Genomic DNA, 24,152 nt, shown 5'->3' with positions numbered 1-24,152 from the left:
TCAAATGGTATGGTGAGAAATACTTAAAGCTACTCATCACCTATATTGGCACCTTTTTGGGATTTTGTTGTTGTTGTTGTTGTTTGTTTGGGTTTTTGGGGTTTTTTGTTTGTTTGTTTGTTTGTTTGTTTTTGTTTTTTTGAGACAGGGTTTCTCTGTATAGCTTTGGTGCCTGTCGTGGAACTCACTCTGTAGACCAGGCTGGCCTCGAACTGGGATTAAAGGTGTGTGCCACCCACCGCCAGGCTTCTTTTGTTTTTTGATACAGGGTCTCACTAGGAAGTCTTGGCTGACCTAGAACCCACTCTGTAGCCCAGGTTGGCCTGAACTCACAGACGTCCACCTGCCTGTCCCGAGTGCTTGAATTCAAGTTGTACACTACTATGCCCGGCATAGTTTTAATTAAATAAATACATATTATGAATAAGTTCCCTCATCCTATCATTCGCAGAGACCAGATTTCTTCCATCACTTAAACATTTAAATCACACACATCAAGGATCAGGGAACACACCTTTAAGCCCAGCACTCAGGAAGCAGAGGCAGGCAGATTTCTGTGAGTTCAAGGCAAACCTGGTCTGCAGATCAAGTTCCAGGACAGCCAGAGCTGTCACACAGGGAAACCCTGTCCCAAAAAACAAAATGTAAAAAAGGAAAAAAGAAAGAATGCTTCTAGAGGAAGCAGGAAGTGGTGCGGCATGCTGACTCCCAGGAATAACCTGTCCAGTACACTCTTGAACTCACAGAACTGGAACTGGACCTGCACATGTACTATCTGAGCTGCAGGCTAAACCCTCAGACACTCTCACGTGCGTGCCACGGCACGCACAGGCCCCAACCCACTCACCCACCCAAAATTAATAAATGTAAAAAAAAAACACATTTTTTTTCAAGACAGGGTTTCTCTCTACATAGTCCTGGCTGGCCTGAAACTCACTACGTAGACCAGGCTGGCCTCAAACTCACAGAGACCCTACTGCCTCTACATTCTCAGTGCTAGGATTAAAGGAATTCAACATCATGCTTCATTAAAAAAAAGTAAGACATTGAAGTAGTAGGAGGACTAATGAGAAATAGGAAGGCAATCAATTCAAGTGGAGAGAAATAAGAAAGGGTACAGGGGGGTGAATATGATCAAATACATTACATACATGGATCAAAGTGTCCTAATCAAGGGCTGGGGAGACAGCTTAGTCACAAAGTGCAAGCACGAGGCTCTGAGTCCGTTGTCGTCCGTCCGTGTGCCGCCCCCCCCCCCATAAAAAGCTAGGTGGGGCAACCAGCTCTTGCAATCTCAGCACTGGGGAGATAGGGTTGAGGATGACCCTGAACTTTTTCTTTTTTTGGTTTTTCAAGACAGGGTTTCTCTGTGTAGCTTTGCGCCTTTCCTGGATCTCGCTCTGTAGACCAGGCTGGCCTCGAACTCACAGAGATCCGCCTGGCTCTGCCTCCGAGTGCTGGGATTAAAGGAGCGCGCCAACACTGCCCGGCGACCTGAACTTTTAATCCTCCTGCCTCCACCTCCCAAATTCCAGGATTAAAAGCACGTGCCACCTGTCTGGTTTGTATGGTGCTGGGGATCGAAGCCAGGGTCTTGTGCATATTAAGCGGACCTCTACCAGCTTCACCAGTCTCTAGTCCACAGCTGGTGTTTACACAGGACTCTACCCCATCTCACTTCCCTACTTCAGGGACAGAGAGGACGGTACGAAAATAGAACCTTTCTGCCTTGGCTCATGCAAGTAGCAGTGAGTATGGTCTGGGGGCCACTGGTGGATCAGATGTAGAGGTGTGTAAAGGTGGAGGGGAGGAGACCATCAGAGCTAAACTGCCTGTCCATCAGGCACTGGGTCTCAGCTCCTCCTACCCACTGTCTAACCACTCATTGTAATCTGTCCTCTTCGTATTTCAAGCTCCTCTATGCAGTGACCACTCTCTCCGGAAATGGACAGCCAAAAAAGAGGCTGACCGACTTCACAGAGCTGAGAAAGGGCGCGGAAGGAAGGCCACAGGGCAATGACAAAAAGGGGAATTCAGCCGAGTGTTCTGCTGACAGCCCAGGGCAGCACACAAACACACCGTGTGATCACGGAGAAGCGGACGCAGCCGTCTCGAGATGTGACTATACACCGGGAGAGAGGGGAGACCTAGCAATCACAGCTACAGCCGAGCAACAGGGAGCAGGATTATGGGGCAAACTGCCATGCAAGTCTGTATCAATGATTCTATTCTGCCAGCTGCAACAAGAATTCATTCCTGAAAAAATGTCACATACTCATCTGTCACAAACAGCTAAGCTGCCAGCAACTGACTAAGAGTCAGCAAAGGGCAGCTGTACATCTACTTCCCCTCATAAGGTCTAGTCACCACTCAAAACATAGGAATTATAGCAGAGGAAAATTATAAATACCTTTCTGCCTCAGTTTACTAGGAAGTAACCAAACCTAATAAGCACTGGGGCAAAGCTGCAAAACCATGAACAGACGTGGGGTGTGTGTGTGTGTGTGTCTGTGTGTGTGTGTGTGTGTGTCTGTGTCTGTGTGTGTGTGAGAGAGAGAGAGAGAGAGAGAGAGAGAGAGAGAGAGAGAGAGAGAGAGAGAGAGAGAGAATGTAGTGGATTCACTCCATCACCACATTTTAGCTTTGGTTAACCTCTTAATCTCTTTCCTAACCTGATAAATTAGTATTCTCTAAGATTGTTGTGAAGAAAAATAAAATAAAGATATCCAATGCGTGATGCAGGGCTGAGGAGAGAACTCAGTACCCCAGCACTCACACAGCAGCCAGGTGTGACAGCGTAGCCTGCACCCCAGTGATAAGAAGTGGAGACAGGAGAATCCCCGGGTTTTGGCCAGCCACTCTGGCTTAATGGTGAGCTCCAAGCAAAGAGAGATCATGTCTCAAATGAGGAGGACGGCACTCTTGAGGTTGTCCTTTGGCCTCTACATGCACACAAGTGCACATGTACCTCCCCATACCAATATAAACCAAGAGCACACACGCACACATTTATAGTCAAGTGGGGTGGTGCATGCCTTTGATCCTCACACTCAGGAGGCAGAATCAGATACCCCGGAGTTGGCGTTACAGGTGGCTGTGAGTCACCATGTGGGTCTTAGGTGTTGAACCTGGAACCTCTGGGAGAACAGCCACAGCTCCAGCCCCTGCATAACTCTGATTGGATATTGTGATTTTTCAATGCTGAGAATCCAACATGGCAGTCTTTCTTCATCAGAGAGTGTTGGCCTTTGTCCTCTTAACCAATTAAGTTTTATTCTGAAAACTGTCTTTAAATTTGGTTAGGGCAGGACTAGGGTAGTCTTTCAAGACATTTTACCCCCAATACTAAGATATGGCCCTTTTGGGAATTTCATGCCCTCAGTAGGTCACATGGACTGTACACTGGCTGATAGAACTCCATGTCTGGGAACAATTTAGTTCATAGCTTCCTGGTCACTACTTCACCAACTGGCCTTACACAAGCATATGTGTCAGCAAAGTCTCAAGTGAACCCTGCAAAGATAGTTGTAGCTGGGCGGGACTCCTTCGATCCCAGCACTCGGGAGGCAGAGGCAGCCGGTCTCTGGGTGTGAGGCCAGCCTGGGCTACAGAGTGAGTTCTAGTACAGTCAGCCCTATCCAGCCTTATCTCAAAAAAAAAAAAAAAAAAAAAAAAAAAAAAAAAAAAGCCACAAAAACAAACAAACAACAAAAACAAAGAAACGAAAGACTGTCCTAACAGTTTTTGCGCCTGTCTCCCAGTTACCTTAACTTCCCCTAAACTGCAGTCGCTGTCTCTTTAGTACAGCAAAACTCTGTTCTGCTTCAGATCTCTCACCCTGCTTCACAGGGTCCATCTTTATTTCCCTTTTCTCAGTATCATAGGCCTGTACTTCCTGTCTAAGCCAAGAATGATTTCCACTCTAGTTCTGCAATGCTTTAGTCATAGAGAGGCACTGGTAGAAAGAATTTACGAGTGTGATATCTTCATGTATATATATATGTTGTAATTTTGAGTCCTGTGATTGAAAAACAAAACATCTCTAACCTGACAGTTAACTGGAGGCAAGAATGGGATCTCCCCTTCACTTTTACACAAAGTCTATTTAGTTCAGTCTGACCTGGAGCCCATGACCCTACAACCTGGCTTATTTAGTACTGGGGTTACAGTATGCACACTAAACCCAGGAGAAGGTAGGTTCTCAAGATGCTTGCACTCTGTAGTGTTTGTTTCTATTAGGATGGGTTTTTGGTTTTTTTGTTTGTTTAAGAGAGAGGGTTTTGCTTTATAGCCCAGGCTAGCTATGAACTCATAACAATCCTCCTGACTCAGTCACCTAGCTGCTGGGATTATAGGGAGTACATGCCCAGTATATAGTGTTTGGACAATAAAAATTTGTTAAATCTATAAAATATACTATGTATTTATTATACATTTTTTTTCTTTTCCTTTTCTTGCTTTTTTGGACTTCAGGTCAGGGTCTCATAATCCCAATATGGAGGGCTGCAGGCAGGAGGATCTGGAGCTTTCAGCCATTCTGAGCTAAAAACAAAAACAAATAGAAAAAAAAAAAAAGAATCCCAGGAGCTGGAGAGATGGCTCAGAGGCTCAGAGGTAAAGAGCACTGCTTGCTCTTCCAAAGGTTGTGAGTTCAATTCCCAGCAACCACATGGTGGCTCACAACCATCTGTAATGAGATCTGGTGCCCTCTTCTGGCCTGCAGGGATATGTGCAGACAGAACACTATATACATAATAAATAAATAAATCTTTTAAAAAAAAAGAATCCCAGGTCTACCAGGTGGTGGAGGCACATGCCTTTAATTCCAGCACTTGGGAGGCAGAGGCAGGCAGATCTCTGAGTTGGAGGCCAGCCTGGTCTACACAGCGAGTTCCAGGACAGCCAGGGATATACAAAGAAACCTTGTCTTGAAAAACCAAAAAATAAAAAATAAAAAGAAACCCAGGTCCATGTGCACTCGAAGTTCATGTCCTCCCCTAACACACTGCTAACTCCTCACAAAATACATACAACACACAGCCAGATAAATAGGCTCCAGTTTCTCACTGTAGACTATAAGTGCCCCAGCCCCAGACTACTACCTTCTCCCTTAAAAATCAGATTGCACGCTAGTACAGGAAAGCTTCCTGACACAGTTATCCTAGAACGAAAGTAGTGTTAATGAGAATAACACGCTGCTTCTTCCCTCTCTGCACCCAAGTTTAGCCAGCTGCTTGGGGGCTTCACATCTTTGACTTTAAACAACATAAACACCGGCTCATTTAAAGTGCCAGCCTCAGATGGCACGTTCAGATGTGTTGCTTTTCAAAATAAATAAATAAATAAAAATAAGCCCCTGTTTCAGATAGCTAGGCACCTGGAGCCCTGTCATTTCCTGGTTACTTTTATCTCCTGATCCCCGAGAGTCACTTTAGGCTTCTGTCTCTGTTCACTGCTCAACTTGTCACATCTTTTCACCAGGGACTTCTTCTAAAAAGCATCTAATCCCTCATTTTAAAAAAAAAAAAAAACAATGAATCAAGACATATTCCTATGGGTAATTCTTAAACTACATATGTATATTTTAAAATAATATTCTTGCAACTTTTCTAAAAATATAGTTATTTTAGCCCAAGTCAAGACACTAAAATCAGAAATGAGTTTTCCCTGATCTCTTATAGGGCATACTGAAATGATGTCTTTTTAAATTATTAAATGTAAATAGCCCATTAAATATAATCCAATTACTTTAATTGTAAAAAGGAAGTAATCACAGTATGTACATGTATTCTTGCCTAGTAGATTTAGTATCTTAAATTAATCTTTTCATCATTAATATTTTAAATTAACCTTTGACTTTAGAAAAATGTAAACGATGTCTCTTAAAACGCACGTGTATTGTGTAAAGCTGTACTTTACTGGGTTTTGTTGCAGTTTTACCCACAAACAGGCCTAATTATATCTTACCTGCCCAAACTTAACTGGCATTTCCTATCTGCCATGAATTATGTTAAAAGGTCTGTGTAAAATTCTAATGCTTAAGTGGGACAAAAAGCCAAAAGATAAATTGTGTCGCATTCCAATCATTACAAAAATTTTACTTGGAAAGACAACCTAATACAAAATCTGTTATCAGAATGTAATAGCATAGTGGTCCACATGTTCTATTTCCTACTCTCTACTCTGGCTCACCGATCAGCTTCCTGGGACTCCCCCGGCACTCTTCTTATTTATTCTCTGGGCCCAGCCCCTGAGTTTGCCGTCAGCACATCTTCTCTGTGCAGCACCCGGTTCTTCTGGTTTGTACTCTTTTCTGTTAAGCATCTCTCCAGCCCCAAAAGCTGACTCTTGCAAATTGTTTCTCTGACCTGCACACCTGGACTCAGTTCAATTACTATAATAGATTATATACATATATGAATGAGGGTTCTATCATCATGCATGAATTTATGCCAGAAGAGGGCACCACATCTCATTACAGATGGTTGTGAGCCACGTGTGGCTGCTGGGAATTGAACTCAGGACCTCTGGACGAGCAGCCAGTGCTCTTAACCTCTGCGCCATCTCTCTGGCCCCTGTAATAGATTCTTAAGAGTTACCAAAAGTTAGTGGGTGGAATGGGGTCTTGATATCTGATGATGGCCACGGTGCTCCAGAGGACAGTATCATTAAAAGACTACAAAAAGTAATTTCACAGATAAAAGGTGCACCAGCAGCTAAAACTAAGCCCCATTCAAAATTTCAATGACTCAAGTTTCATCTTGATAACACTGGTATTTCTGTCCAAAATGTATCTTATTAGGCAGCTCTTGAAAGTTAAAAAGGTGTCTTTAAATGCCTGCTGACCTAAAATTGCCATGTTCCATACTTTAAAGGGATTGATTTTGTGCAGGACAATAAGATGCCAAATTCTGTTCAATGGAGATCAGAACACTATTTGGTGAACCTATTCTGCACCTGTAAAGTAAAGTAAGGCTGGCTCACACATCCCTAAGGGAGGGTGGTATTTATGTGGGCTCTCTCTATGACCTCTTGGCAGAAAATGTTAAGAAAGTCCTTTTCTGAGGCTAAGGGGCGGACCCAGGACTTTCAACTACCCATTCAAGCAGGGTTACAATTCCCCTCCTCCATAATTAAGTTCCCTTTTTCACTCTCCATGCATGCATGAGTTGCCGTGACACTGACATGGGGGCCTGACATTAGCCTTTGAAGGTCATTTAAGTCTTTCCAAGCAGCCCTAAAAGCTATGCATCATCCATTCTACAATGCCTGAATGTAGGATTTGACACAGTCCTCAGAGAGAATCACCTAAAGAACAAGAGAGCTCCAAATATAAAATGAACGTATCAAAAAAATAAAATATCATAAAATTCAGTTACTAAAGAGACAATAGTAGCCTAGCTGAAATGGCTCATGCCTTTTATCCCGGCACTTGGAAAGCACAGGCTAGAGGGGCACTGCAAGTACAAGGCTAGCCTGGTCTACTCAGCAGGTTCTAGGCAGCCTGGGCTATACAGTGAGGCCCTGGTGTCATCTAACACAGGAGAATGAACTTATTCATAACAGCAGCTTTATCTGGGAAAGCAGAAGAGATCACTCACAACACAGTTGCTCTGCACGGCTCAGGCCTCACGTCTGGTTCCTGCCTCACACAGACCTTCCCACTGTCTCTGCACTGCACGTGTTCTTCACACTGGGGCTAAGTCTGACCACCTCCCACACCAACTTCGAAGGAAGGTCTTCTGAGGTTGAGCACCAGTGAAGCATCTCCACAGGCCTTGCCAAGGGCACTGATGGCCTCTTCCCCTCATGTCCTACTGGTTCTCTCTTTTTCTTAGAACTAGAGCCTTGTGAGCACATGGCAAGTACTCTACCCGAGTTATACTCTCAGCCACTTTTCCTCCATAAGACAGGGTCTTGCTAAGTTGCCCAGGCCAGTTTGAACTCCATCTATCAATCTGACCTTAGCGTTCTGAGTAAGTACAATTACAGGTTTGCAGTTCCAGGCTTAGGTCCACCTTGGTTCTCTAAGTTTTACCATCCTTGTCCTAATCAGACCACCACATTGGGTTACAATCACTGACTTTCTTACTTACTGTCCTGATAACCCGAGAGGTTCTTTTTTTTTTTTTTTAAGATTTATTTATTTATTATGTATATAACATTCTGCTTCCGTGTATGGCTGCATGTCAGAAGAGCACACCAGATCTCATTATAGGTGGTTGTAAGCCACCACGTGGTTGCTGAGAATTGAACTCAGAACCTCTGGAGCCATCTCTCCAGCCCTGGAGAGGTTCTTTGAGGCTGGCAGTACTACTCATCTTAGTCTTAGTACCTGCAACCATATGGGGAAGCAACATTGCAGGAATGGAGGAGCAAATGAATGAAGCTCCACAAAGATAAGGATGAGGATAATATATGGACATCTGTTCCTGTAACACTATGAGGGAAGAGAACCAATCTTCATAATCCAAAGTATATTCTGTTTCAGAGTTTGGTGTTGGTGTTGGTGTTGGTGGTAGCTTTTCAAGACAGGGTTTCTCTGTGTAGCTTTAGTGCCTGTCCTAGATCTTGCTCTGTAGACCAGGCTGGCTGGGATTAAAGGCGTGTGCCACCACCCAGTTTAGAGTTTGTTTTTTGAGATAGGGTCTCCCCTTCCCTCCCTTCCTCTCTCCAGACAGTCTCACTTTGTGGCTCTGGCTCACTCTCGCTCGCTCTTGGCTTATGTTCTCCCTCCCTCCCTCCCTCCCTCTCTCCAGACAGAGTCTCACTATGTGGCTTTTGGCTGTCCTAGAACTCACTATGTCTGTCCTAGAACTGACTATGTAGACCAGGCTGGCCTCAAACTCTGATCTGCCTACCTCTGCCTCCTGAGTGCTGGGATTAAAGGCTTGTGCTACCACACTCAGCATCTGTGTTTAGTTTTTTTTTGTGGGGATTTGTGTTGTTGAGAAAGGATCTCTTGTAACTCGGAGCTGACCTAGAATTTGTTATGTAGCCAAGGATAGCCTTTCTACCTCCACACCCAGGATAACAGGTCCCATTTATGTGGTGCTGGGGATCAAACCCAGCAGCTTCCAGCATACAAGGTCTCACTGTGTATCCAACTGGCCTGGACTCACTATATAGACCAGAGACCTACCTGGCTCTGCCTTTAAATGCTAGGGTTACAGACACATGCTACCAAATATGAATTCAAGCTTCAAATTCATATTCTCCCCTCTCCCTGTTTGTCTGTTTTTTGAGACAGGGACAATTATGTAGCTCTGGCTGTCCTGGAACTCAATATGTAGACCAGGCTGGCCTCAGAGATCCATCTGCCTCGAGTGCCGGGATTAAAGGTGTGCACCGCCAAGCCCAGCATAAACCTCAAGTTTTTTGAACCTTCCACCTCAACCTCTAGAATTCTGAGATTATGGGGATGGGAGGAGGAGGCATGTATCTTTAATAACAAGCTTAGCTGTGAGAGTTTCAGATGTACAGAGCAGCAAGTGCAGAAGCAATGTTCCAGGAAGAACCAACAGCCCGGTGGGGCTGAGGGACAGGAAGTGATGAGTGATGAGCCAATAAGGCAGACAGAAGCAGAGACACAGGGGCCTTACAGGTGAGGCTGTAATACTCAGAATATGCTGAAGGCTACTGGGAGCCATTGGAAACTGAGGGCAGAGAGTGATATGATCAGATTTGCATTTCAAAAGCTCTTTTTGGCAGCAGCGTGGAGAACGTACTACATGAAGGGTGGAAGACTGAGGCAGAAGCACCTGTAACTGATCGACAGAATCTCCATAACCTAAAAGGAAAACAGCGACATACGACATGTCACAGCAGAGCGCCACTTAGTAGGAAGCCAACTTCCGCCACTGATAAGCGGCTGCCTTTAACATTTAAATTACACTGCTCTGAGTAGTCATTCTGAGGCGGTTTTTTTTTGCTTTTTAGGGTTTTTTTGTTTGTCTCTTATGTCCTCAAACTCTCAGCAAAGTGGAGGACGACCTGAATCCTTACCTCCTGCCTTCGCCTCCCCAAGGACTGAACTGCAGCCAGCGCCACCAGGCCCATTTTTTATGCAGTGCTAGGAATCAAACCCAGGTTTGTTTACATAAGCTAGGCAAGCACTCCACCAGTTGAACCACATCAGCAGCCCTGGGCATCAGCTCTATACTCTGAAGTACAGGCTTATGTATGAGAGAAGAACGAGGGAGAATACTGACTACGTCAAGTGTCACAGCTCTTTTTTTTTTTTTTTGGGGGGGGGGGTAGGGTTTTTCTGTGTAGACTTAGCTATCCTTGGCTATCGTGGAACTCACTGAGATCTGCCTGGCCCTGCCTCTGCCACCAGAGTGCTGGGATTAAAGGCATTTACCAACTGCTCAGCTCAGTAAGTTCCGGCTCTTTTTAATGATTTGCAATTATTTATTGATATAAACTTTTTAAAAGGGCCAACAACCACCATGGTGGCACACACCTTTAATCCCAGCATTTGGGAGGCAGAGGCAGGAGGATCTCTGAGTTCTAGACCAGCCTGGTCTAGAGAGTAAGTTCCAGGACAGCTAGGGTTACACAGAGAGACCTTGCTAATGAATGAATGAATGAGAAAGAAAGAAAGAAAGAAAGAAAGAAAGAAAGAAAGAAAGAAAGAAAGAAAGAAAGAAAGAAAGAAAGAAAGAAAGAAAGAAAGAAAGAAAGAGAAAGGAAAGGAAAGGAAAGGAAAGGAAAGGAAAGGAAAGGAAAGGAAAGGAAAGGAAAGGAAAGGAAAGGAAAGGAAAGGAAAGGAAAGGAAAGAAAAGAAAAGAAAAGAAAAGAAAAGAAAAGAAAAGAAAAGAAAAGAAAAGAAAAGAAAAGAAAAGAAAAGGGCCTGGTGGCATATACCTATAATCCCAGCACTCAGATGGAAAAGTAGGCAGATCTCTTTGAGTTTGAGGCAGCCCGGTCTACAAAGAATTCCAGGCCAGCCAGAGGTATACAGTGAAACTCTGTCTCAAAAATAAACAAACAAACAACAACAACAAAAGAGACAGGGGCAGTGAGACGCCTGAGTGGGTAAAATGCACTACCTGCCAACCCTGAGTTCAATCCACAGTGGAAGGAGAGAAATACCTCCTCCAAGCTGTTCTCGGTGTTTGTGTCCTGCCCTAGGAAACCACCTTCCTGACCATGGTATCTCCCCTGCCAGGTAGAGTACATATATTTACTTACACACACACACACACACACACACACACACACACACACACACACACACACACACACACGGGGGGAGGTGGGGGGCTGGAGAAGCGGCTTAGCGATTAAAAGGGCACACTGCTCTTACAGAGGACTCAAACTGGGTCCCCAGCACCCACATCAGACAGCTCACAACCACTTGTAACTCCAGCTCCAGAGGGATCCAATGCCTCTGGCCTATCCAGACAGTTGCAGTCATGTGCATATTCTCCCACACAGATACACAATTAAAATAAGTCTTAGAAAATAAATAAATACATACACATGGTATAAAGAACCATGATATACAGTAAATAGTGTTTCTATCCCTGCATGCCTCTTCCAAATCTCTCTTTTTACCCTAGGATAACAATTATCCTGAAATGTAACTTCACCATTTCCTTGGTTTTTCTTTATGGCTTTATCATATTTCTATCTCTAAACATTACTTATTTTACATTCCTGAATTTCAAGTATCTCTAATTTTAATGTATATATTCCTTTTATCTTTTCTTTTCTTTTTCTTTGAGATAGGCTCTCACGTAGTCTAGACTGACCTCTAACTCTCTATACAGTCAAGGATGACCTTGAACTTCCAATCTTCTTGCTTCTCCTCCTAAGTGCAGGGATTACAGGTGTGCACCATGACACTCAGTTGTGTAGGAGTAGGAATCAAACCCAGTTTCCTGCATGCTGAGCCATATCCCTAATCCTAAATGAATACATTCTTAGTAACGTTTTTTTTATTCTGTAATTTTTCTTGAGATAATGCTGCTATAACTTATAATTTGTTTCTACTGATACATAGTATCCCATTATATGAACATACCATGATTTACTTATCCAATTTCAAAACAATGTACAGGATTTTTTCCAATTTTTATTATTTCTGTTTGTTTCCTGCCAATAGAGTTGCTGCTATGAACACTTTTGTAAATATGTCCTGGTACCTTGTATAACATAAGAATTCTTCAGGACAAGGCTGGCAAGATGGCTCAGCAAGTGAAGGAAGGCATCTACTGCCTAGCCTATGAACTGCATTCAACCTCCAGGACCCACGTGATAAAGGAAGAAAACCTACTCCTATGAGTTATACTCTGACCTACACACACACACACACACACTCACACACTGCGGCATGCTCATGCCCACACTCAGAAACACACACAAAATAAGTTAAAAAAAAAAATCTTTAAGGTAGACACCCAGGAATGGAATGCCAAGGCACAAATCCAGTGTGTTGCACATGCTAACCAGGTGTTCTAAAACTGAGCTACATCTTTAACTGTCACACTCCTGTTTGTAAAGTTCTAGATTCTTTGCCAGCTTTTATTTTGAGACAGGATAATAAATAACCAAAGCTGGCTTTGAATTCACTATATAGCTGAGGATGATCTTACATTTTTAATCCTCCTGCTTCTACTACCCGAGTGCTGGGATTATAGGCATATGCCTCCATGCCAATTTTTTTTGGGGAGGTAACAATTTTGTTTTTATTTTTTGCCAATATGATTGACCAACATTACTATGGTTTTAATCTGTACTTTCCTAGATGTCTCCAATTCTTTTTCTTTCTTTTTTTTAAAGATGTATGTATGTATGTATGTATGTATACAGCATATATGACTGCAGGACAGAAGAGGGCACTAGATATCATTACAGATGGTTGTGAGCCACCATGTGGTTGCTGGGAATTGAACTCAGGACCTCTGGAAGAGCAGTCAGTGCTCTTAAATTAACCTCAGCCATCTCTCCAGCCCTCCAATTCTTTTTCAATAAATGATTTAGTTCTTAATTTTTTCAAAATGCTGCGACCAAAATGCAAGCACCTTTGAAAACCTGGAAAGCCATAAACTACAACAATGTAACAGCAGCTGCCTCCCAATCATTAGCCCGAAAACTGGTCTCTCTCAACAATAACAGGAAACCACATGACCAAATCAAAGCGCTACTGAAACCCAACAAAAGGGCAAACCTGGAAATGTTGACCTGTGGTAGGTCAGGGTACTAAAGAATTGAGGCAGAGACAGTTCACTCACAGTTATCAGGTATCTATGTGGCATGTGCTGCGTGTAAAGGAGGTAGGAAGATCAAGAGCTCAAGGACACCTTCAACTACATACAGACTTAGAAGCCAGCCTGGCTAGTCCGTGGCTCAAAATACCAAAACCAGCCAATCAAGTTGACACATGGCTTTAATCCCGACTCAGGAAGCAATACCAGGCAGATTTCTGTGAGTTCAAGGACAGCCTGTTCTACATATAGAGTTCCAGGCCAGTCAGGTCACTTGGTAATGAGACCTTTTCTTTAAAAAAACAAAAAGGGGGCTGGAGAGATGGCTCACCAGATAAGAGCACTGGCTGCTCTTCCAGAGGATCTGGGTTCAATTCCCAGCACCGACATGACAGCTCACAACTGTCTGTAACTCCAGTTCCAGGAGATCTGATACCTTCACACCAATATACATAAAATAAATTTAAATAAATAAACAAAAACTGGGGCTAGAGAGACAGCTCAGCAGTTAATAGTATGTAGAGGACCCAGGTTAGTTCCACCACCCACATGGCAGCTCACAACCAGCTGTAACTCTAGTTCCAGAAGATCCAACACTTCTTTTGACCTCCAAGGGCTCCCAAATGCACGTGGTACACAAGTATAAACTCAGACACACACTTAAAATAAAATAAAATTTAAAAAATCATCTGGAAGGCAGCAAAAGAATTAATGACTGGGCATAGTGGCACACGCCTTTAATCCAAGCACTCAACAGTGGCAGGTAGATCTCTAGGAATTCAAGGCCAATCTGGTCTAGATAGTGAATTCCAGGACAGCTAGGGCTAAAAAAGTGAGACCCTGTCTTGGGGAGTGAGGGGGTGAGAATTAACAACTAATGTGTTATTCATTGTTTGCTACTGACACTATTTTAGTGCCCTTTTTTGGGGTGGGGGAACACTGTTTCTCTGTGTAACCCTGCCTGTCCTGGAACTTGCTCTATAGACTGTAGAACTTGGTCTACCCTCAAACTCACAGAGATCTGCCTGCCTCTGCCTTCCAAGTGCTGGGATTAAAGGCCTGCACAACCACTGTCCAGCTTATTTTAGTCTTTTTTATGGTGATACTTTCTCAATAGGCCATACCCTCCAGCCACTGCTCATTACATATACTCTACCACTTCCGTGATTTCACTCAAAACATGCTATATTTCCTGAATTATCAACCTTTTACTGTCATTTTATTGACAGGAAATTTTATTAATCCTTCCTTGTCTGCTCCAAATGTAATCACTTCCGCAAGGATCAGATGTTCAAAGTCCTCCCTGGCCAATTGGGGGTACATGAGACTGTCTTAAAGAAAACTGGGGGTTGGGTGTGCTGCAGATGGCTCAGCAGTCAAGAGCACTGACTGTGCTTCCAAAGGACCGGGGTTCAGTTCCCAGCACCCATATGGCGTCTGTGACTCCGGGTTGAGGGAGTCAGATACCCTTGTCTGGCCTCAAGTACCAGATACACATACATACATGAAGGAAACCATTCATACACCTAAAATAATATTTTTTAATTCAATGTACTTTGTACTAGAGTAATTTTGAAAGCTTGTTTAGTGATTGACCAAAAAATACTATTCCTCTCTTAGTGAGGGTCAACATGTAACTGGATTCAACTTAGCAGAGCACTATTACAAGTAACTATGATTAGAAGAATGGCAATGGACACTACTAGGCTGACAGATCAATGAGACAGCACACACACCCTCGATTCCAGACTGGTATAATCCTTTTAAACAGACATTAACACAGCCTCAGGACCATACAATAAGGCTATTTCCAAATATCTATGAGAACTGACAATAGTACTAATTCTCTGACAATCTAGTAATACAGATGACTTCCCCAGCTCCATTCCTTGTAGAAATCATGTTAATAAAGATGTTTTGGGATTTATGGTTTTAAATGTCAATATTTTAAAAAACAGGACAAGTGTTACAAAAATTCCTGCCGGTATTTTTCAGATTTGGAGGAAATAGAGTTTGACAAAGAGTATTTCCCAAGTGGTCTGGTAGGCAGCAAACGAATTAACAAAATCGAGAAAAGGAAATATGAAATGTATCAGGTAAAGGCCTGACTTCTATCAGCAGGAGAAAAACAAAAGCATCTGTACTGTATTAGCAAGAATCTATGGCAAACAAAATTCAATTATAATTAAAGATTACCGTGTCATGTCAAATACATTAAAGCTGAACTTTGCCAACAGGTATCCTTTTAGGGTACCCATTCATCTTGGCCCACATCAATGGTTCCAGTGGGATTACTAATAGTATTGTCTCTTGCTTTTTTTAAAAAAAGCATTGTTTTGCTGGTCAGTAGTAGCAAATGCCTTTAGTCCCAGCACTTGGGAGGCAGAGGCAGGGGGATGGATCTCTGTGATTTCGAGGCCAGCCTGGTCTACAGAGTGAGTTCCAGGACAGCCAGGGCTACAAAGAGAAATCCTGTCTGGAAAACCAAACAAACAAAAAAATGAAAAGCTGTTTAAGATTTATTTTATGTGAGTATTTTACATGCATGTATGTATGTACACCGTGTGTGTCTATGGTGATATTTTATTTGTACTGAAATGTGATTTTATTCGTATGTTAATAAATAAAGTTGCCTAGGGGTCAGAGCTAATACCAAGCCATAGCAGAAGTCTGGCAGTGGTAGGACATGCCCTTATCACATGACAGGCAGATCTCTGTGTGTTCAAGGATACCACCAGCATGGAGACACACGCCTTTAATCTCAATACCAACCATAGAAGACCTGGAGGTCTGTATAGATGGGCAGTGACGTGGCGGTCATGTGGTTGGGTTTACAACCAATGAGAAAGCAGAACAGAAAGTCTATATAAAGACAGAGACACAGGAAGCAGAGCAATTGCGGAGGGAAGGAGAGCAGTGGCAGTGAAGGGTAAGGTTTCTAGTGCTTAGCTATTACTCTGACCTCTTGGCTTTCATCTCTGCATTGGCTCTGTGTTTCTTATTTAACAAGACGGTTACATCTACATGTGTCTGTTGCCTGAGGAGGTCAGAGAAGACATTTTATAGAAGGCTGTGAACCACCATGTGAATCTGGGAAACAAAACACGTCCTCTGCTAGAGCAGCCAGTGCTGTTGGCTGCTGAGCCATCTCTCCAGCCTCTTTCTCTCTTGCTCTTAAAAGTGAACCAACGCCTGGCGGTGGTGGTGCACGCTTTTAAGCCTAGCACTGGGGGGGGGGGGGGGCGGAGCAGAGGCAGGTGGATCTCTGTGAGTTCAAGGCCAGCCTGGGCTACCAAGTGAGTTCCAGGAAAGGCACAAAGCTACACAGAGAAACCCTGTCTTGAAAAAAACCAAAAAAATAAAATAAAATAAAGTGAACCAAGAGCTGGAGAGATGGCTCAGTAGCTAAGAGCACTTGTTGCTCTTCCAGAGGACCTGGGTTTAATTCCCAGCACCCACATGGTGGTTAACAGTCATCCCTAACTCCAGTTCCAGGGGATCCCAAGCATTCTTCTGACCTCTGAAGGCATCAGGTATACTTACAGTGCACATATATGCATGTAGGCAAGATATCCATAAATATAAATAAAAATAAATTAAAATTTTTTTTTCGAGACAGGGTTTCTCTGTGTAGCTTTGCGCCTTTCCTGGAATTCACTCTGTAGTCCAGGCTGGCCTCGAACTCACAGAGATCTGCCTGGCTCTGCCTCCCGAATGCTGGGATTAAAGGCGTGTGCCACCACCGCCCGGCAATTAAAAATTTTTAAATAAAAAATTTTTAAAGTGAACCAGTCTCAGAACTAGAGAGTTGGCTCATTAGGTAAAGACACTTGTGGCCACACCCATCCCCAGGATCGAAATGGTGGAAGAACCAACTCCTACAGTTGTCCTCCACCTCTATATGTCTATCATGGGTGTGCATGCGCACGCGCGCGCGCACACAAAAACAAACACACACACACACACACACACACACACACACACACACACACACACACACACTAAATGAATGAATATTTAGATTTAAGAGCCAAACTTGTGTTACATTTCAAACTGACAAATAACTGAAGTACCTATTTAACATAATCAAATTGGACCTGGCCACCAGGTTCTCCCAGCATCCCTCAATCCCCACCTGTTACAGGGTATGGTTGGCATACCCCACCCTCTACCCTGCACTCTCCAGCCCAGGGGCTTGGCCGCCCTTCCCCCTGAGGCTCTTCCCTATATAATCCAGCCATGTTGGGTACTCACCCTTTGTGGACCATTGGCTTCATGGCTGCTGAACCTGATACTCCTCTCTCCCCTTCCCTTCCCCTCCCCCTCTCCCACCTGGCCAGCTCAGTCTGGTCAGCTCCACTGTGGACTCTCCCAGATGTCCCTGCCACTAACTACGCTCTCCCTTTTATCTACAATAAACCTTCTCCTCCACCATACCTAGGAGCAGTCATGTCCTTTCCTATCCTTTTTATTTCTTTTTTTTCATTTAACGTGGATTCTGAAGATAAATGGTCTAGGTTCAAATTATAGCTGTGTTTCATAAGGAAAGTTTTTATTTAGTCTTAATATTCTTTTTTTTTTTTTTTAACTTTTTGTGTTTACTCTGTTTTGGAAACAGGGTCGCACACAGCCAGGGCTAGCTTCAGTCTTGCTGCGGACACAAAACATTGCACTCCTGGTTCTCCTGCCTCTCTCTGCCTCCTGAGTAATGGGATAACAGGTGGGGCAGCTCCCAGCTTGACTTACTTTTCATTTTAATGTAATTCCAAATTTGGAGAAAAGTTTCAAACAGTAGAAAGAACTCCCAAGCATCCTTCCCTGGGTTCACTAATTAATACTAAGTCACACTTGCTGTCTCTACACACACACACACACACACACACACACACACACACACACTTGCATTGCTCTCAACCTTTTGATAACAGGCTGAAATGCCCTTTTCTCTAACTGGGCAGTTCTCAGCTCTCTGTGATAGGATGACAGGTGTCACCACCTGCTCTTGGCCGTGCACACAACCATCTGTAACACCAGTTCCAGGAGAGCCAACACACTTCTGGCCTTTGTGGGCACCAGGCACAACCGGTACACAGACACTCATGCATGCAAAATATCCATAAACATAAAATACAATTTTTAAATAAATAAATAAATAAATAAATAAATAAATAAATAAATAAATAAATAAATAAATAAATAAAGGTCCAGAGCAGTCAAGCACTTTTACTTTGGGCCACAACGTCAGCCGGCAACACAGTCCATGACTGTCTAAATGAGGCCTAGAGGGATACTATTGCACAGATTAAGAAAGGAGCTTTCTCAAAGTTCCCGCTACTCAGCTAAGACTTCGGTTTACTTTAAGGTACAATTCTGGTTGGCTGAAACCACCAGATGTCTAATTTTCAGATGTTCTTCCTCTACATATCTTCCTAAACTCCTCTGAATTTCACAGGCAACAGTTTATTAGTTCAGACAACACACATTTGAAATGAGACAAACTTCAATCAGAGCTAAAGTTTACCTCTGCACTCTTATAATGAAAAGTCTATGAGAACACTAAAGAACTGTAAGGAAAAAAAACATTTAATGAGCTGTTTTTAAGCACTGCAAGAGTCTAATTTATATAAATGAAAGTGTGTATTATTCTCAGCTAGTCATTAAGCCAAATACAAGACCCTCTACCTAACAAAATAACCTGTAACACTATCAGCCTAATTTCACTTACTATACATACTCCTAACAGCTGCACCAAAAGGAGAAAAAAAAAAAAAAAAAAAAGGAACACACAACACTCTTAAGTTTTCTCCCAATTAGCCTAAATTAATAAGTTTGATGGTATCTCAAATGAGGACCTCCAACACCTGTCGACCTTGAAGGATAGAGTAGAAACTGAAATGTAGTTCTATAAAGTAGGTACAAGCCAGGCGGTGGGGATACCGCCTTTAGTCCCAGAACTCGGAAGGCAGAGGCAGGCGGATCTCTGTGAGTTTGAGGCCAGCCTGGGCTACAGAGTGAGTTCCAGGACAGCCAAGGCTACACAAAAAAACCTTGTCTCCAAAAACCAAAAACAACAAAGTAGATACAAGAATAAAGGGAAAAATAGTTATGGTGCAGAGCTAAGAGGCAGAGGTCCAGGCTTACAAGGTATAACAAGGCACCAAATCCGTGTGATCTTGATTAAACCACTGAATTTAACTGGCCTTCGGCTGCCTTACTGACAAAACAAGAAGCATGTTCTCCATACATAATATATACTAAAAGAATGATACACTAAAAGAGGACAGAGATATTTAGGGAATGGTAGGAAGTGTGCAAGATGATTTTGGAACATTGTATCATGTAGAAAGCAATGAATATTACCAAAGACTACTGCAATTATTTCAAAAAGAACCAGCAGTCGACTTGAAGAGCTACTCACTGGTCCAAGACGTGGAGCCCACATAGCGAGAGAGAAGTGACTCCCAGGAGCTATCCTGACCCCCACAAGCATCGATCGATCAATCAACCAACCAACCAATCAATGAATCAATGTATACTGAGATGTGGAGACAGAGAAGCAGGAGTGGGTGGTTGCTGGTTTTTAGTTCTGGCGGATGTAACTCACGGTGTCGGGCATGCCAGGCAAGCATTCTACCACTGAGCGCCACTGCAGCAGAGTAAGATGGTTTGGTTTGGTTTCCATCGAGCAGGACTTTTTATTGTTGTTGCTGCAGTGCTAAGAATCAAACTCTAGTCTACTGAAAACAGAAACTAGACTTTTTTTATTAGAAAATAGAATTGAGGTTTTTTTTTTGTTGTTGTTGTTTTCTTTTGTTTTGGTTTGGTTTTCGAGACAGGGTTTCTCTGTGTAGCCTTGTCTGTCCTGGATCTCACTCTGTAAACCAGGCTGGCCTTGAACTCACAGAAATCCGCCTGCCTCTGCCTCCCAAGTGCTGGGATTAAGGGAGTGTGCCACCAGGCCCCAGCAGAAATGAGTTTTGATATAATACCTTCACTAAAGATGTGTAAACAAATGGTCCCCAAGGTATTGAGACTGACATCATAATTAACATTAAAAAAAATTAAGGGCCTGGAGAGGTGGCTTTGTGGGTAAAGTGCTTACTGTGCACGAATGAGGACTGAGTTCAGACCCCAGCACCCACAGAAAACACTGGGTGTGGCAGAGACATCCGTAAGCCCCCTCCCATCTCAAAAGCTGAGACGGAGAGTGAAGGAGGAAGACATCTGACATCAACCTCTAGCCTCTACACTCGTCTGAAGGGATACACACAGGCACACACCACACACACATACTATTACCTAGAATCAGGCCTGTTTTGCAATCTTGCAATCCAGTGTTTGGGAGGTAGAAGCAGGAGACCCTATCTCAACACCACCCTCCATCACTCTCTCTCTCGCTCTTACACACACACACACACACACACACACACACACACACACACACACACCCCTAAGCTAGGAGTACTGGTATTTGTCTGTAGTTCTACCACTTGGGAAGCAGACACAGGAGGATCACTACAAGTTTGAGGCCAGTCTAGTGTACACGGCAAGTTCCAGGACAGCAGAGCAACTCAAAAACAAAAAATGAGGGGCTGGAGAGCTGGTTTAGGGGTTAAGAGTATATATTATTCTTCTAGAGGAGCAGGGTTTGATCCCCAGCACTCACAGAAGGCGGCTCACCACCTCTCCTAACTCCAGTTCCAGTGTATCCAATTCCTTCCTCTGGTCTCCTCAGCACCTGCACACATACAGAACACATACAGACATTCAGGCACACATGCATACACATAAATATATATATATATATATATATATATATATATATATATATATATATATATATATATATATATCTTTTTTAAAAAAGCCAATTATTAGGCCCTCCGTTCAGTCCTCATCCTTGGAGGAACCAGCAAGGGCAGCACACGCCTTTAATCCCAGCACTCAGGAGGCAGAGTCAGGCGGATCTCTGTGGGTTTGAGGCCAGCCTGGGCTACAGAGCTAGTTCCAGGGCAGCCAAGACTACACAAAAGAAACCTTGTCTCAAAAAGCAAATAAAATAAAATATCTATAAATTTTGAATCTACGGTTTGGAATCTACAGAACTAGAGAGAAAAATAAGGGTCTAAGGTTGGATGTGTCTGAAATTGTGGGAAATAGCCTCCATGTAGATAAAAATAAGGTAATATAGTAATAGGAAAATAGTCTAAACTATAATTATCAGAAGATGAGCTCTAAAGCTATCTGCTGAACACAGGAAGGGAGTTAAAAGTCCCCAGTCTCTACCCTGAAAATGCTGGATGTTATTATGGGAGCCTAGGAAACCCAGGGCACATTATCCTTCCCTGAACAAACCAGCATGTCTGTACCTAGAATAGAATGTACAGTTGTGGTCACCACACAGCAAACAGTCTAGGAAGATAACTGAAAAGAACAAAGGATAGAGCACTTCTGTAGAAAGGCAAATTCTTTTTAAAAATACAGACACATCTATAAGCAACTTTAATATGAAGTAAAGTGGTAAATGGAAGATATTTCTACTTCAAATCTTTTTTTTTTTTTTCCAAGACAGAGTTTCTCTGTGTAGTGCTCGCTGTCCTAGAACTCACTATGTAGACCAGGTTGGCCTTGAACCCCGATTCTCAGGATCCTGCCATGGCCTCCCAAGTGCTGGGATTAAAGGCATGCCCCACCACTGCTGTCTCTCTATCAAATCTTACAAGTTACAAAACAGAAGTCAAGAAACAATGTTTTCACTTTATCATTGCTGTTTAGACCCAGAACCCAATAGGTTTTTGAGGTAAGGTTTTACTATGTAGGCCAGCCTGGCCTTGAATCCACAATCCTCTGGCTTCAGGCTTTTGAGTGTGAGATTTGCCAGGATACAAGAATGTACCATACCACCATGCTTGGTTATGCAGAATTTCCAAATTCTATTTTTAGTAGACTTAGGTGTATAACCATAGGGCAACCAATTTTCTTTTTTAATGTCTGAAGTAGGGTGCCATCCACGCAGTGTAAACTATCCTTGAACTCTCTATGCAGCCGAGGAGAGATAGCCTGGAACTCCTGGGTCTGTCTCCATCTCCCAAGTGCCTGCCCCCCCCTCCTTTTTTTGAGACAGGGTCTTAGCTTTGGCTGGCCTAGAACTCACTATGTAGACCAGGCTGGCCTCAAGTACTGAGATTAAAGGCTTGAAACACCATACCCAGCTAAATGTCTTGCTTTTGGCCCTTATCTATGATAATCTGAAGGACTGCTATAAGAATAGAAGAATTCTAATATAATGTTTTAATATTTAGCAGCTATTGGTTTTACTAGAATGAGTAACCAAGTTACCAAGAAAAAGTAACAGTTCACTTCCCAGTTCAGAGTTTAAAATACTCAAATTCACTGCTGAAGCGGGAATGTAGAATGTAAGAAAAATACAATTCAAAGGTGGCATAGATTCATAGGCAACATTTCCAAAAGAAATGCCTAGAGAAATTATGAATTTTAGGCAACAAAGCCTTAACTTCTGAAATTAGCATTTTCATGCCTTCCCTACAAAATCCTAGAATCAGGTTTTGGTGGAAATCTTCCTTTTCATCAAAACGGCACCAAAGGGAAGTAAAGAAGCTTCTGCCACTCTCACCCTCACCCCAAAGGCAGAGCTAAGGCAAAGACAGTAAGTTTAAGGAGGGTATTTCTGATAGGCATTGAATGCCACACCCACATTAAAGAGCTGGACATCACCCACTTTGGGCAGCCCAAAGCAATGTGACTCCAAATATCCTCTATGGTGATATTCTATTTGTACTGAAATGTGATTTTAATTGTATGTTAATAAATAAAGTTGCCCGGGGGTCAGAGCTATTAGAGCCATAGCAAGAGCGTGGCAGTGGTGGCGCATGCCTTTAATCCCAGCACTTGGTAGAAGAGCTAGGTAGATCTCTGTGTGTTCAGGGATACAGCCAGCATTGGAGACACACGCCTTTAAGACCTGGAGGGCTGTACTTACAGGCAGTGACGAGGCAGTCATGTGTTTGCGTTTGCAACCAATGAGAAGGCAGAACAGAAAGACTATGTAAAGACATACACACAGGAAGTAGCTCTCTTTCGGAGAGGTAGGAGCACTGCAGGAGGAAGGGTAAGATTTTAGCTCTGACCTCTTGGCTTTGTCTTTTACATTGGTTCTGTGTTACTTATTTAATAAGACGATTGGTTACATCTACATTTGGCACCCAACGTGACAAGAATCTATTAAAAACTGCTTGGCTTGGCGGCAGGTCCAGTTTCCCCGCAAGGGTGGCCGGCTCCCTAGTCCAGGCAATCGGCTCCCTAGTCCGGGCAACTGTCTCCCTAGTCCAGGCAACTGTCTGCCTAGTCCAGGCGGCCAGCTCCCTAGCCCCAGCAGCTGACTCCCTAGCCTGGGCCCAGGTCTGCTTGGCCTCAGGCCGGACTAACATTGAGCTACTTACTTAAAAGCCGGTGCTACAAACAACTCAGGCCTGCCCTGCCAAACAGGGCCCCTGCCTGTAAAGCCAACGCACGTGGCATACGTGGTGCATGTGGTCGGAGCTTAAGGAAGCCAGAGCCAAGCCTTGACTCGGCTCAAGAGGGAACACGTGGCTGGATTTAAGCTTTAGCCGGATACGCTTTCTTGTGTTTTCTCTCTCTCTCTCTCTCTCTCTCTCTCTCTCTCTCTCTCTCTCTCTCTCTCTCTCTCTCTCTTCTCTCTCTCTCTCTTCTCTTCTCTTCTCTTCTCTTCTCTTCTCTTCTCTTCTCTTCTCTTTTCTCTCTCTCTCTCTGGATTCACACTATGGACACTAGGTGGCTGTTTTAAAAATCCCCTCAGATTTCTACTGTTCTACACAGATTTGGTAAGTCACAACATATCAGATATTTTAAAGGAAACTATTTAAAAGAGAAATTTTTTCCACATTTTTAAAAAAAATG

General features: G+C 43.3%; 1 protein-coding gene across 3 annotated transcripts in view; it reads right to left on the bottom strand.

The window, feature by feature from the left end:
* Wasf2 (WASP family member 2) overlaps nt 1-24,152 on the bottom strand; it is a 76,559-nt gene that overhangs the window by 31,596 nt on the left and 20,811 nt on the right. Inside the window, exon 2 of one of the 3 annotated variants that reach the window (XM_076565347.1) lies at nt 20,881-20,952. The exons of the other annotated variants lie outside the window; for them this stretch is intronic. The gene's annotated coding sequence lies outside the window, so the exon portion shown is untranslated. The remainder of the gene's footprint in view (nt 1-20,880; nt 20,953-24,152) is intronic. 3 annotated transcript variants of the gene reach the window in all.

Source organism: Peromyscus maniculatus, chromosome 2, assembly GCF_049852395.1.
Source record: "Peromyscus maniculatus bairdii isolate BWxNUB_F1_BW_parent chromosome 2, HU_Pman_BW_mat_3.1, whole genome shotgun sequence".
Classification (NCBI taxonomy): domain Eukaryota; kingdom Metazoa; phylum Chordata; class Mammalia; order Rodentia; family Cricetidae; genus Peromyscus; species Peromyscus maniculatus.
This window is presented reverse-complemented; position numbering and strand designations above follow the sequence as displayed.